The following is a 13,195-nucleotide window of genomic DNA, read 5'->3' as shown; positions in this document are numbered from 1 at the left end:
GCCTAGTAAGTCTGTTCCCAAAACTCCCTATGAGTTGTGGACTGGCAAGAAACCAAATTTGTCTCACCTACATGTTTGGGGTTGTGCAGCAGAGGTTAGACCTTTTAATCCTCAGATAAGGAAACTTGATCCTAAAACAATTAGTGGTCATTTTATTGGTTATTCAAAAAGATCAAGGGGTTACAGATTTTACTATTGTACACATTCTACCAGAGTTGTGGAATCTGATCGGGCAGTGTTCCTTGAAGATAATATGGAAATTCAGGCTGCTCAACCACGTAATTTGGTTTTTGAGGAGGAGCGTGTTCTTGTGCCTGTGCCCTTGACACATTCGCGTACAGTGGTACAGCCTCAGACTGTACAAGATAATGTTCCCACTCAAGAACCTATGGAGCTTGTAGTAGTTGAAGCTGCACCACCTGTAGTTGATGACATTCAAGACCAACCTGTAGTTGATGTTCCCTTGAGGAGATCTGAAAGAGCTCGTAAGTCTGCTATATCTGATGATTATGTTGTTTATTTGCAAGAGCATGAGTATGATGTTGGCATGGATACTGATCCAATTACTTTTGACCAAGCTGTTAGTGGTCCAAATTCTTCAAAATGGACGGTTGCTATGCAGGAGGAATTGGATTCCATGTCAATCAATGGTGTTTGGGATTTGGTGAAATTGCCAGGAGAAAGTAAACCGATTGGTTGCAAATGGGTTTTCAAGACCAAGCGGGACTCCAAAGGCAAGATTGAAAGTTACAAGGCCAGACTTGTAGCAAATGGATTCAGCCAGAGAGAAGGCATAGATTACAAGGAAACTTTTTCACCGGTCTCGACCAAGGATTCTTTTAGAATCATTATAGCTTTAGTAGCACACTTTGATTTGGAACTTCATCAGATGGATGTCAAAACAGCTTTCCTTAACGAAAATCTGGAAGAAAATGTGTACATGATGCAACCTCCTGGTTTCGAACAGACTGGGAGTGAGCGTCTTGTATGTAAGCTTAACAAATCTATTTATGGTTTGAAACAGGCATCCAGACAGTGGTACCTCAAGTTTGATAAAGTTGTTACATCTTGTGGTTTCAAGGAAAATCTGGTGGATCAGCGTATTTATCTGTAGATCAGTGGGAGTAAGTACATTTTCTTTGTGCTTTATGTCAATGACATTCTCCTTGCCAGTAATGATGTTGGTCTTTTGCATGAGACAAAATAGTTGTTATCTAGTCACTTTGATATGAAGGATCTTGGTGAAGCCTCTTATGTCTTGGGTATTGAGATTCATCGTAAAAGGTCTTGTGGCGTCCTTGGTTTGTCTCAGAAAGGCTACATTGAGAGGATACTGAAAAGATTTAACATGCTAGCTTGTTCACCTATTAAGGCACCTGTTGTGAAGGGGGATAAATTTGTTAAGTTTCAGTGTCCACAGACTGAATTGGAACGTAATCAGATGAAGAATGTTCCTTATGCATCTGTTGTTGGTAGTTTGATGTATGCTCAAGTTTGTACACGGCCTGACATTGCCTATATCATTAGTGTACTTGGTAGACACTTGAGCAATCCTGGTGAAACGCATTGGGTAGCTGCCAAGAAAGTCATGAGATATCTATAAGGTACCAAAGATTTCATGCTTACTTATAGAAGATCTAATTCTCTTGATGTGGTTGGCTATACTGATGCAGATTTTGCAAGATGTCCAGATGATCTCAAGTCTACATCTGGATATGTTTTCCTCATGGCTGGTGGGGCTATATCTTGGAAGAGTGTCAAACAGACACTTACTGCATCCTCTACTATGCAGGCAGAGTATGTGGCGTGTTATGAGGCCACTGTTCAGGCATTATGGTTGAGGAATTTTATTTCAGGGATACATATTATTGATTCTATAACTAAGCCACTGAGAATGTTCTGTGACAACTCAGCTGCAGTTCGTTTTGCTCATAACTGCAGAAACACTTTTGGTTCCAAACACATTGACATTAAGTATTTTCTCGTCAGAGAGAAAATTTAGGAGTCACAGATCACAGTGGAGCACATCACTACAGATATTATGATTGCTGATCCTCTCACTAAGGGTTTGACTCCAAAAGTTTTTCAGGAGCATGTTACTAAAATGGGATTAGTTTGCTCTTTTGATGTACTTTATTAGTGGGAGTTTTACTTATGTATTCAGTTACTTTTGATTTTCAGTTATCCCATCTTATTATTACTGTTCTTGAGAATACATGCATTGTTTTATGGCCATTTATTTATGTGTTTACACTTGAATAATTGCCTCCTACAGAATAAATTGAGGCTATATGTGGTGTATTTACCTTATTCGGTATTCGAGGTTCCAGTCAATACACGCACATCCAGTTACTAGTAAAAGTCTCACTTGGATTGAGAAATGGTGCTAGTGTCTTGGGACATCTGGATCCAGTCCCAATGAGCTTCCTTAGGTGAAGCATAAGTGTTTTGAGTGACGCTTGCGGTTAATGAGACCTCCAAATTTTGTCTCATGTGGCTCATTCGGTTTCTGAGCCTGGACCAATTTGGAATTTGGCATGCTGATCACGGTCTCATGCAATTTTCATACCACACTCTAATACTGTACAACCCAAGTCTGTGAGGCCATAAGCACTTTGATGTGTTAGGTCCCATGTCTCTTTAGATGTGATGATCTGCACTGTTGGGTGTTTATAGTTTCATTCGGACCAAGGCATCAGGTTTAAGGTGTATTCCATTCAACACTGTCTTTTGTAGCCACAATCAGTTTATTTAAACCGGAGAGTCATTTTAAAATGGTTTTCAAAACAAAACTTGTGACATATGCAGCCCAAGTGGGAGATTGTAAGATTTCCATAAGGTGGGCTGGCATAGTCCCACTTGATTTTATTAAAATCGATTTAGTTGTGTTGATGGGAGCTGCCTTAATAGTATGAGTCCAGTTACCATGTGTGGACCTAAAGTATTGTTTTCTTAATGGGAAGGAAATCCTAGTTTCTATGCAGGGTTGGTCCCTACCCTCACCACTATAAATAATTGTCACTGGCCTATTAAGTGACTTCTTAGTGAAAACCTAAAGTCAAGTGGAAGAGGGGAGGACAGACCAACGTTCGTGTGCGACAGGGATCGTAAAGCAAGTTTTCTACTTCAGTCATGGATCAAGGTACGCCATTTGCATCTCCATAATTTATGTGTATGCTCATTGATCTCCATGAATGTTCCGCATGATTGTTTTTATCATAAATATCATAGCACTGTTTGGTTGCAAGGGGAATAAAGGAAAAGGAAGGGAAGTGAAATCAAAGGTAGTTGTGGTCATACATACAAAGAATGACGAAACCATGGCATGCGTAATGCCCTCTTGCTCGACTTTCCTTTACTTCCCAGGTAGCTAAGGAAAGCAAACAGCTAGGGTCCAGGCTTTTTTGTGCTCTCAAAGGATCAGGGCGTTCTCATTTTCTTGATGATGATGACCTTCGTTATTGAGCAAATCGATTTCAAAAGGAGCTATCGAGTGACGATTGCCCTATCTCTTAAAGGGTGTTTGGGACCCAAGCTTACCTTATTATTAGAGAAAGGGATGTGCTCTGTTAAGAATTGGCACTTTGTTTGGGCACTCTATTATTGCCTTCAAACTTAAAAAGGGGAAATTTGGTATCACTCAAGTATATTTACCTGTATTAACTCAAAACTTTCCTTTTTAATTCCCCCATAAAAGCAAACTTTATCTTTAATTTCATAAATTCATCAATGTTGGGTATTGGGAATTTATTCTTCACTGTTTGTTGATTTAAAGCTCTATAGTCGATGCACATTCTCATGAACCATCATATTGTTTCACTAGTAGCTTTGATACATGATAAGCTATAAGAAAGTCATTTGAGGTGGTATGACTATGTTGAGCGTAGGCATGCTCTGGGCGACAAAAGAAGGTGCTCTTTTGCTTTTGCCCTTCGGCAGTTGCATAGGCCTCGGCCAAAGAGGGGCATTCTGTAGACCCTGAATTTTATCACCTCGGCAATAATGACAACCTGATGTGAATTGACGAAGTTTCTCTTTCAGGAAGGGCTAGACCCCCTAACAAACCCCACTATGACCCCGATAAGGTTTGGATAAGTGTTTTTAAATGCAAAATGTTCAATGCTAGCCAAGGGTGCAAGAGCATTAATCAAAATGGCTGTTGAGAATTCCCCAACATCAAATTAGTGTTTGTCTTTTTTTTTCTTCTCAAAATTAAGTTATTTTTTTTGCAAAACTTAGACCAAATTTTATACCATTGTATTACTCATCAATTTCCGACACTCGAGCGCGAAATTGTGCCCAAAACAGAAAAAATGCACATTTTTGAGCCAAATCGAAGGGTCTGGGCCCACCTTAGAGGTTGAGGCGGTTGTCCAGACGTGTGTATTCGTGGAACTTTCCATTGATCCGTGGAGTGGTGAGTCATTCCCCACATGTGGAATGACTCACCTCCTCATTTTCCTAAAAAGGAGAGCCTCTCTCTCCCAAATATAACTTTTCGCCCCTATTTCCGAATTTCACTTCTTTTGAGAGCAATGTTCACTCCAAAATTGGATTTTGGGATTTTCTCTCTCCTATTTTTTTTTCTCTGTTACCCTGTCTGAGTTATCTCGACACAACCCGATCCCCTCTTTATGCGAAAAGTCCCTTGATGTCCCGAATCTACAAGAGTGGGATTACCCCAGTTTTGGTCTTAGAAGTCCATGTGTGATCAACTTCTAAAACCTACCCTACCCTACCTAGGAGGTATAGTTCTTTAAGTGAGAGAGCAGTAGTCTTTTTTCCTCCACCTGCGCCAAAGTACTGTCTGATTTTCGATGAAGTTCTTCTGATACGCTGAATCCCGGATTCCAACAAAATCTTCCTGATATGTCGAAGCTCTACCCGAGTTTCGTCAACAAAAGTTCATTTGATAAGTCGGGGTTCTCTACCCGCATCTCATCAACGGATCCCGTCTGATAGAGCTGAAGCGCTGCTGAAATTTTTGTATGGAATTTCTCTCCGTTTACCCTTGTGGAAGGTCGAATCTAGGTATTTTTATCTTTTTACATTTGGCATAATGTAGTCCATTAAAATAACATGTTTTATTGTACATATCAATATCAGTTAGGGTGTTTCATATGATTTCTATGCGTGTACATGCCCATTGTACATCGCAACTGCACATAAAATATAAATTCCTGTTTTCTAGGATTTTTAGTGATGTGTGCGTTCGTTGTTTTACTAACGACTTGAGTGATGGATGTAAGGCTGAGCCTACCTTCAGTCATTACTTGCTTTTCATTACTTGCTTTCCAAAGTTTTAGTGATGGGTGGTTGCGTCATTTTCACTAACGACCTGACTGATGGATGCAAGGCTGAGCCTACCTTCAGTCATTACTTGCTTTCCAAAGTTTTACTAATGAGTGCGTGCGTTATTTTCACTAACGATCTGACTGGCGGACATAAGGTTGAGCTACCCTCAGTCATTACTTTTTTTCTAGGATTTTAGCTTCTCAGCCCTTATGCCGTTATGTTTTTCTGGAAAAAAAAAACCCTGTCGAATCTTGTATCGTCATGGTACCTATTTTCATAAAAATATGTTCACCCTTTTTGTTAGGTCCGAAACGTAATCACATCCATGCATTAATAATTTTATTCACATTAAATATCAAATTTGCCTTTCAGGGGCATTTTGGTAAATATGGATATTTTATGCTTGTTTGCATTTTAGACATTAGGAATGTCTCACATATATTATATTAATGGTTTTAATTATGTTAAGATCAGTGGTGATAATTAAATATGGTTTTATCCACATAAAATATCAATTTTACCTTCTAGGGGTATTTTGGTAAATATGGTCAATATGGCCATTTTTATGCTAGATTGTATTTTAGACGTTAGGAATGTCTCACATTTATTATATTAATGCATTCTGTCATGTTTTAATCAATGGTGATGTTCAAATATGACTTCTAATGCATTTCTTGCATTTTTGCTCTCTAGGGGGTATTTGTGTACTTTTTACCATCTTATGCTTGTTTGCATTTTAGGTGTTTGGAACACCTTACATACATGATATTAATGTATTTAATCATATTTATCAATGGTGATGTTCAAATATGACTTTTAATGCATTTTCCTGCATTTTTGTTCTCCAGGGGGTGTTTGTGCAATTTTACCATTCTATGTTGGTTTGCATATTTAATTTCTCATGATTCATGATATTTCAATCATATAATAACTGTGTATTTTGTTATATAACACAAAAGACTGGCTCCTCCGGGCGGAGTGGGATGTGTAAACCCTTCCCATCTTCGTAACCTGACCTCTAACCCATTCTCTTGTTAGATCACATGGAATCAATCGTAGCCATATATCCCTTAACCAGGATTTGAGCTACATCTTCAGGGTTCTAGGCCCTTCACAACCTAGGTGGTGACTCCCTTCTGTTATTTTAAAGTGTGCATTCCTCCGCACCCTGGATAGACGTGACCTCATGTCAACGTCCACAAACAATCAATTGAGTCTCTAGAGAGGGATACCAACCTCTAGTAAGTCCTGCGTGCCCCCCCCCCCAAAAAAAAAGAGGGTTGGCCTCGATACGGCGCATTGTCTTTGTCGAACCTTACAGTGGTGACTCCGTTGGGGAAAGTTTATGGTCAAGCTTTTAATACTAGATGCTTCTTTTATTAAATGCAAATATTATTCTCTCTCATATATTGTTTATGTGATAACATACTTGTTTGATAACTTTGTTTGTACCATGATTGTACTAACTGCATCATGTATCGTACTCGGAGTGAAATCAAACGATGAAGGTACCCCTTCTTATGTCTCTACCCCACCGGGTGAGGCACATCATACTAAGTACTCTGAGATCGAATGATAACAGCTTCCTATACATGATTATTCGAAGTGAAATCAAGTGACGAGGATACTCTCTGTTGTGCCTCTACCCTCGGGGAGGGGAGGGGGAGGCACATCATACTAAATACTCTGAGTTTCACTGATGACCACTTTCTACACTGCATTCATTGCACACACACATTGCATGGAAAACACAAGCCATATGGTTTAATTGTTGGACCCCATGTGTAGTCATGGGTAATTACCTTTCTATTTACTTTAAGGGTTTAGAATCATGAGTGAGGATGATCACTAGTGTGCTATGGGGTACATTCAATACTAAAAAAAAGGCACTAGTTTAATCATTCTAAGACTGACTGATCGATTTCCCAGGTATATCAAAGGAACTACGTACCCACGACTCGCTTTCACAAGCGATAGGTATAACGGTTTTGTCAAGGATGACCTTTTATGTCCTATCAGCCTACCTATTGCATGCATCATGTAGGAAATTAGTTCATACATGACTAGGATTCACCACAAACTAACTTTGTAGATTGCTTGGTGCTTTGATTATAATCTTTGTTGGTAGACTCTAGTTACTATAGCGTGCCTACAAAAGAGAAGCTCGATTTATCCTGCAATAAAAGACACTCTATGGTAGCAAAGAGTTAACCACCAAGATATTCTTATTAGAGCCACCAGGTGTGCTCGTTAGATTAAGACTTTGGTGGACATGCTTTACCTGATGTAGTGTGCCTACAAAAGAGAAGCTCGGATTGTCCCTCGGTAAAAAAGGATCGTATGCTAGTAAAAGGTTGACCACGGGGGTCGATCTTATTTGAGTCACTTGGTTTGTTCTTTATGTGGTAACACCGGTTTTGCCTAATAACCACCTAACAATGAAGGATTTATGGTATGACTACGTCAGTCACATGTTAATGGCGTGTGGATATTGCTCCCTCTCACAAGGGAAATCATTTTGAATTCAATACGGATGCCGATATCCCTTACTACATGACAATGTAGTCATACCACCAATTACCTGAGGAAGGTGGATCAAAGGCAAACAATGGGTTGTCATGTGAAATAACATTGTTTGTACATATTTGTGTGGGAATGTTGTCCATAATAGATCAAAAATTTTTATGTCCTGAAATAAATTTCTTTTGCTCGGGTAAGACACAGTTCCACGTCAAGGAAATTTCCCGCTACCTGTATGGACCCGCCTCGGCAATAGGCTAACCGCTAGCCTGAATCAGTTTGATCCGGTCCCCACTCCCTCTATACACTAGAGATTTCAAAATCTCCCTTTTCTCTACTTAACTTGTGAGCCAGAGTCCAACCGGGTCATTTCCTGATAAAGACACCATGGATCCATCCAACAGTGATATACCAGAAGTACAATTGGACCAGAAAGTGAATCAATTACAGGCTGAGGTGGCAAAAATTAGACAGTGCATAGTACATTTACTACAAGCAGTGTAGGCCTAACAGAGGACTGAAACTGTGTCTACCTTCGGTGACCCTAAGAGAACCCCACCAGAAACTCTAATAGCCTCCAGAGTTCCAATTAGAATGATCATAAAAGACGACAAAGATGTCGTGGCTAGCGCTCATCAAGAATTCCCTGAGACCGAACGACAAGAAAGGATGAGGGAGAAAGCAGAGAATTTGGAAGCCGCTGTTCGTAGCAGGAAAAGTGAGGACTTATTTGAAGATGATAATATGAGATTCTTCCCAGAATCCACAGTTCGGAGGACTTCAAATGGAAACTCAACAATTTTGATGGGATTGAAGATCCTAAAGACCACCTTAAAATCTTTACAACTGTGGTAAAGGTTTGGAATCTTGCTAAAAATTAGATGAGGCAGGCATTTTCTAATTCGCTCACTGGATCCACTTCGCGATGGTTGACGCAGTTGGACTAGATAGAGACTCAAACTTGGTCAGTGGTTGAGAAAGCTTTTACCAAGTAATATTCATTTATACCAAGGTTGATATCAACCGCCGAGAGTTGGAGACCCTAAGGCAAGGGCCAACTGAAGGGTTCTCCCATTTCATTATGAGGTTCAGAGAAGAAGTCTCAAAGATGTGGAACCACCCAACAGAAGCAGAACAAGTGGAGATGATGTAGAGAATATTATGATTGTTTTCATGACCAACACCTCAAGACTTTCGAAGCATTCATGACTACGAGGAAGGTCATTGAAAACAAATCGTTCAAAAATGCACAAGGTCAAGACAGCTAGCCCGTGCGATATCATAGCCAAGGCTCGAAGGAGAATTCAGTGAATGGCCATCAATGTGTAATCACTCGTGCCCCAACATCCTCTCCAATTGTGATGCAGTCTGATTCGTCATCACAACCACCACTGAAGCAATGACTTTACATGACTTTTACAATATCTTTTATCTAGAATTGAAAAGATCCCTAAATACAAGAAATGAAGGTCATTGAGTTACCTTTCTAGTGGAAAAAGAATCAGGATGATCAAGTTTTCATCAAGTGTGATATTACCGATTTGAATAGGCAAGGGTCAAAGGACCAGGATCCTAAAAAGGTAGGATCCAGTCGATTGGATCATGTACCGGTCAACCGGATGGCCACAGGGTAAACTCACAATGAGCAGCCGTCTCATACTAGTATGGATCTGGTAGATAATGGACTAGCCTTTCGTATCACGAAAGTCTTGAAAATGATTGAACTCTAAAAAATTCTATTGATTAAAGTTTCCCACTTACATCTTTAAAACTCACTTTCACCACTTACATCATGCTCCCTATTTCAGTAGGGAGTCGGTTGACGAACCGATTGACTAGTGGTCATGGCGGTCGATCGATTGGATAAAAATAAGGGTTATTAAGTGGAAACTGGGCTCATTCCACTTTGTTCTAAAAGTTGGAAAACCAGAGAGCAAAGATAAAGAAAAGAGGAAAAGAAAGACAAAGAGAGAAAGAGAAGAAATTGAAAGCAAGGGATTGAGGATTCAGATTTCCGATTAAAGTGTAAAGGCCCTTGGATCAAAAGGAATGAAGGGAAAATTCTTTAGTTTGGGTTTTGAGTTCAAAAGATACACCCTAAGCTCCTTTTGATTCTTTTGGGTGTTTCTGACCTATTTTGAATAGTTAGAAAGTTCCTTAGTAGTGTTGTTAATGTGTTAAGAGGGTTTAGAGTGAAAGGAGAGGAAATCTCAGTGTTCTTGGGGCAAAAGTGGCAAAAAATCCAATCTTGATCTAATTTCCCTGGAACCGATCGACCAATTGTGGTTAAAGGGGTAAACTGGTACATCGTCTGGTTGACCAAAGAGGGCTATTTTTTAGGGGTTGTTAAGTGAAAATGGTAGGGGACCTCACCTACGATTTTAAGAACAGTTAGAGAAGGATCTAATATGTATGAAAATATTATGTAGGGATCCAGTTTGATCCAGAAAAACGTCAGTGAGCTAGCAGATACCACTGTTTGAGAACTATAGAGATACAAGTATAGTAGAGAGACACCCATATGAGGGGAAGTTTATCATATCATTGCATGTTTTCCCAATATTTATGTGTATATCATTTCCTTTGAGATCATGTTATGATTTAGTAAAATGAAATGTTATTTTTTGAAATGCTTAAGTGAGATGAGTAATTATAAACTAAGTGAACAGCAAAGAACTAAAGTTGAAGGTTTCATCAATGTCTACTTCAAGAAAAGGAATGGAAGGATAATGGGGCCCCCTAATGTCCACCCCACTGGTATAGTGTGGGTTGGAAGTAGAGGTAAACAAAGAAAATAAAGGAGCAATAGAGGCTCAAGAAAAGAGAGTAAATAAAACAAAGGAACAACAAATACTATGACTGCCAACCTTTTCCAGTAGGGGTTTAGGTATTGGATGAGGTACACAGAGATTAGGGTGTGATCTTCCCCGATGCTTTGGTGACCGGTTAGGGTGGAGATCATGTGCTTAGGAAGATAGATGCCCTTCCCAGTGATATGGTATCTTGAACAAGAAGTAGGCTAGGTATATATGATAGTCCTTCCTGGTGCTATGGTGACTGGAATTAGGAGCAAACTGTCCCTTATATATACATAGAGTTGGATCCTCCCCAGTGTTATGGTGACTGTAATTAGGAGTAGGTCCCAAGAGTTATAAACTGTTGTATCTTCACCCTTCAGAGCTTAGTGGTAGTTTACACAGATGGCCAGACATAATTGGCCATAGTAAAGAAAGTAAAATATAAACGATGTTTTCATTGTTTTAAGTATCATGAATGCTAGCTAATGTATGATCAGATATGATATTCTAGATTTGATAGATTTATGATGGTAAAATGTTTATAGCATGATTTGTTTTATCCATTGAGTATGATATGAACTGCATCTTTCTCATTGAGCTAGTTGAGCTCACCATAATATTGTGATTGTTTATATAGCATGTACATGTAGAGTCCCAGTATGCTGATTGTGCTAGGAGAGACGGGGGAAAGGACATAAGTCCCTGTGAGCAGATAATTAGAGAGATTAGAGACTTTTGATGTTTTGATATCCTTTTAGATGTTGTAAGAACTTGATAGATGCTGAAAAAGGTACCTGAGGTGATGATAGTAGAAATGCAACAGATGATGTGAAGATGTAAATACATGTGTTTAGTTGTATATAAGTTAAAGTGTTAAATGTGATTTTAGTTCTTCCTCTACTACAAGACTTTCATATATTTATAGTTTACGTATTTAGAAAGTAACAGAAAAGGAAGACCAACCGTTATCACACGGCAGCCCGTGAGGGATAGCACCAATACCTTTTACCCAAATTTGGGGGCGCTACACTTGGCTGGGCCCATAATCGCCAAACCTGACTGGGACCACACAGGACAAAACCCTTCGCTTCTATTATCTATATCCGCACAAAGTCGGTTTGTGTCAAAACATGACAACAAAAGGGGTGAAATATCCAAAACATCCATTCATCAATCATGAATTTTACAATAGAAAACTTTAAAATTGATAGGGTTTATATGTACATTCCATTCTATCGTTCTCAAAGTTATAACTATTACAAAACAAGACCTAGATCTGATGGCATCTACCTAAAAACCTTAACTGTTCAAATTTACATTCACATGGTGTCTGGAAATACTACAAGCATAAAAATTTATATGCTATCAAGAATACATCATAACATTGGGGCAAGTCAAGGTAACCTGCGTCATTGCATTGATTGAAACATCATTAGGATTTGTAGCCCTCGTCTTTGTTTATCATGGGCAGTCAAAATTGAGTTGTAGGATCGAATGCAACCCAAGAGTGGGTGAATGGGACTTTGACCAAATTAAAGAACATATAACAAACAAAAGTTAAACCCCAAAGAAGTCCTAACATCACATAATGGCATATGACAGAAAATAAATATGAAACAAACAGAGATAGTGCCATGGGGGATATTACCGGTTGCTTGTTGTAAACTAAGTGCGAGAGAGAGAGAGAGAGAGAGAGAGAGAACGATTTATAGATTGAAGCAGTCACACCACAATGTATAGTGGTTCGGACAATCTGTCCTACGACATACAACACAACGATTTATAGATTGAAGCAGTCACACCACAATTTATAGTGGTTTGGATGATCCTACGACATATGACACAACGATTTATAGATTGAAGCAGTCACACCACAATTTATAGTGGTTTGGACGATCTGTCCTACGTCCAATACTTTGATCACAGACTATGGATTTTTCCATTATCCGATTCTTTTCCCAGATAAGAATCAAGCCCTTGCACCAACTCAACTATTATTTCATATTGAGCACCTAGACCAGCCTTGGTTAAGAATTTCCACCCAGGCCACATAGGCTAAAGATTTCCTTCAAGCCACACAAGCTTCCTTTTACAACAAGATAGATTCTTCTCTCAAGCCTGAAATTGTAAACATTTTCAAGAACACCTTAATCAACACAAGATGTTAAAATTTTTTAACTGGACATGTTGTAGCTCTTTTTCTTTAGTCCTTTCTCAATTTGATGTATACACTTGAACGCAGTCACAATAGTAGTAGCAGATTCTCAAGATGATGTACACAATGAAAATTAGTAATTATCCTCAAGATGATAAACGAGTAAAGCTTGTACTAACCGTATGTTGTATTGTTGTAGATTTTATTGATAATTGATATTAAATGACTCCACCTACTTATAGGCAAACAAACTAACTGTTAAACTAGTCATTATAGTCGAGCTTAGTTTCTTCTTTGAACCTTTGAATCCCTTTTTCATTCCAAGAGAAACTATCTATTGGAAAACCACTTGTAATTCAAATGGTTGGAAGTATTAATCCATTTTACTCAATTAGGTGGGTATCTACTAACCCAGATTCTAAATTTA

The 13,195-nt window shown here is 38.9% G+C and overlaps 1 protein-coding gene across 1 annotated transcript in view; it reads left to right on the top strand.

Moving 5' to 3' along the window:
- LOC122652624 (leucine-rich repeat receptor protein kinase HPCA1-like) overlaps positions 1-941 on the top strand; it is a 58,527-nt gene extending 57,586 nt beyond the window's left edge. The window contains exon 21 of the mRNA XM_043846416.1: positions 930-941. The gene's annotated coding sequence lies outside the window, so the exon portion shown is untranslated. The remainder of the gene's footprint in view (positions 1-929) is intronic.
- Positions 942-13,195: the final 12,254 nt, after the last annotated feature.

The sequence above is a fragment of the Telopea speciosissima genome, chromosome 2 (assembly GCF_018873765.1).
Source record: "Telopea speciosissima isolate NSW1024214 ecotype Mountain lineage chromosome 2, Tspe_v1, whole genome shotgun sequence".
Lineage (NCBI taxonomy): Eukaryota > Viridiplantae > Streptophyta > Magnoliopsida > Proteales > Proteaceae > Telopea > Telopea speciosissima.
This window is presented reverse-complemented; position numbering and strand designations above follow the sequence as displayed.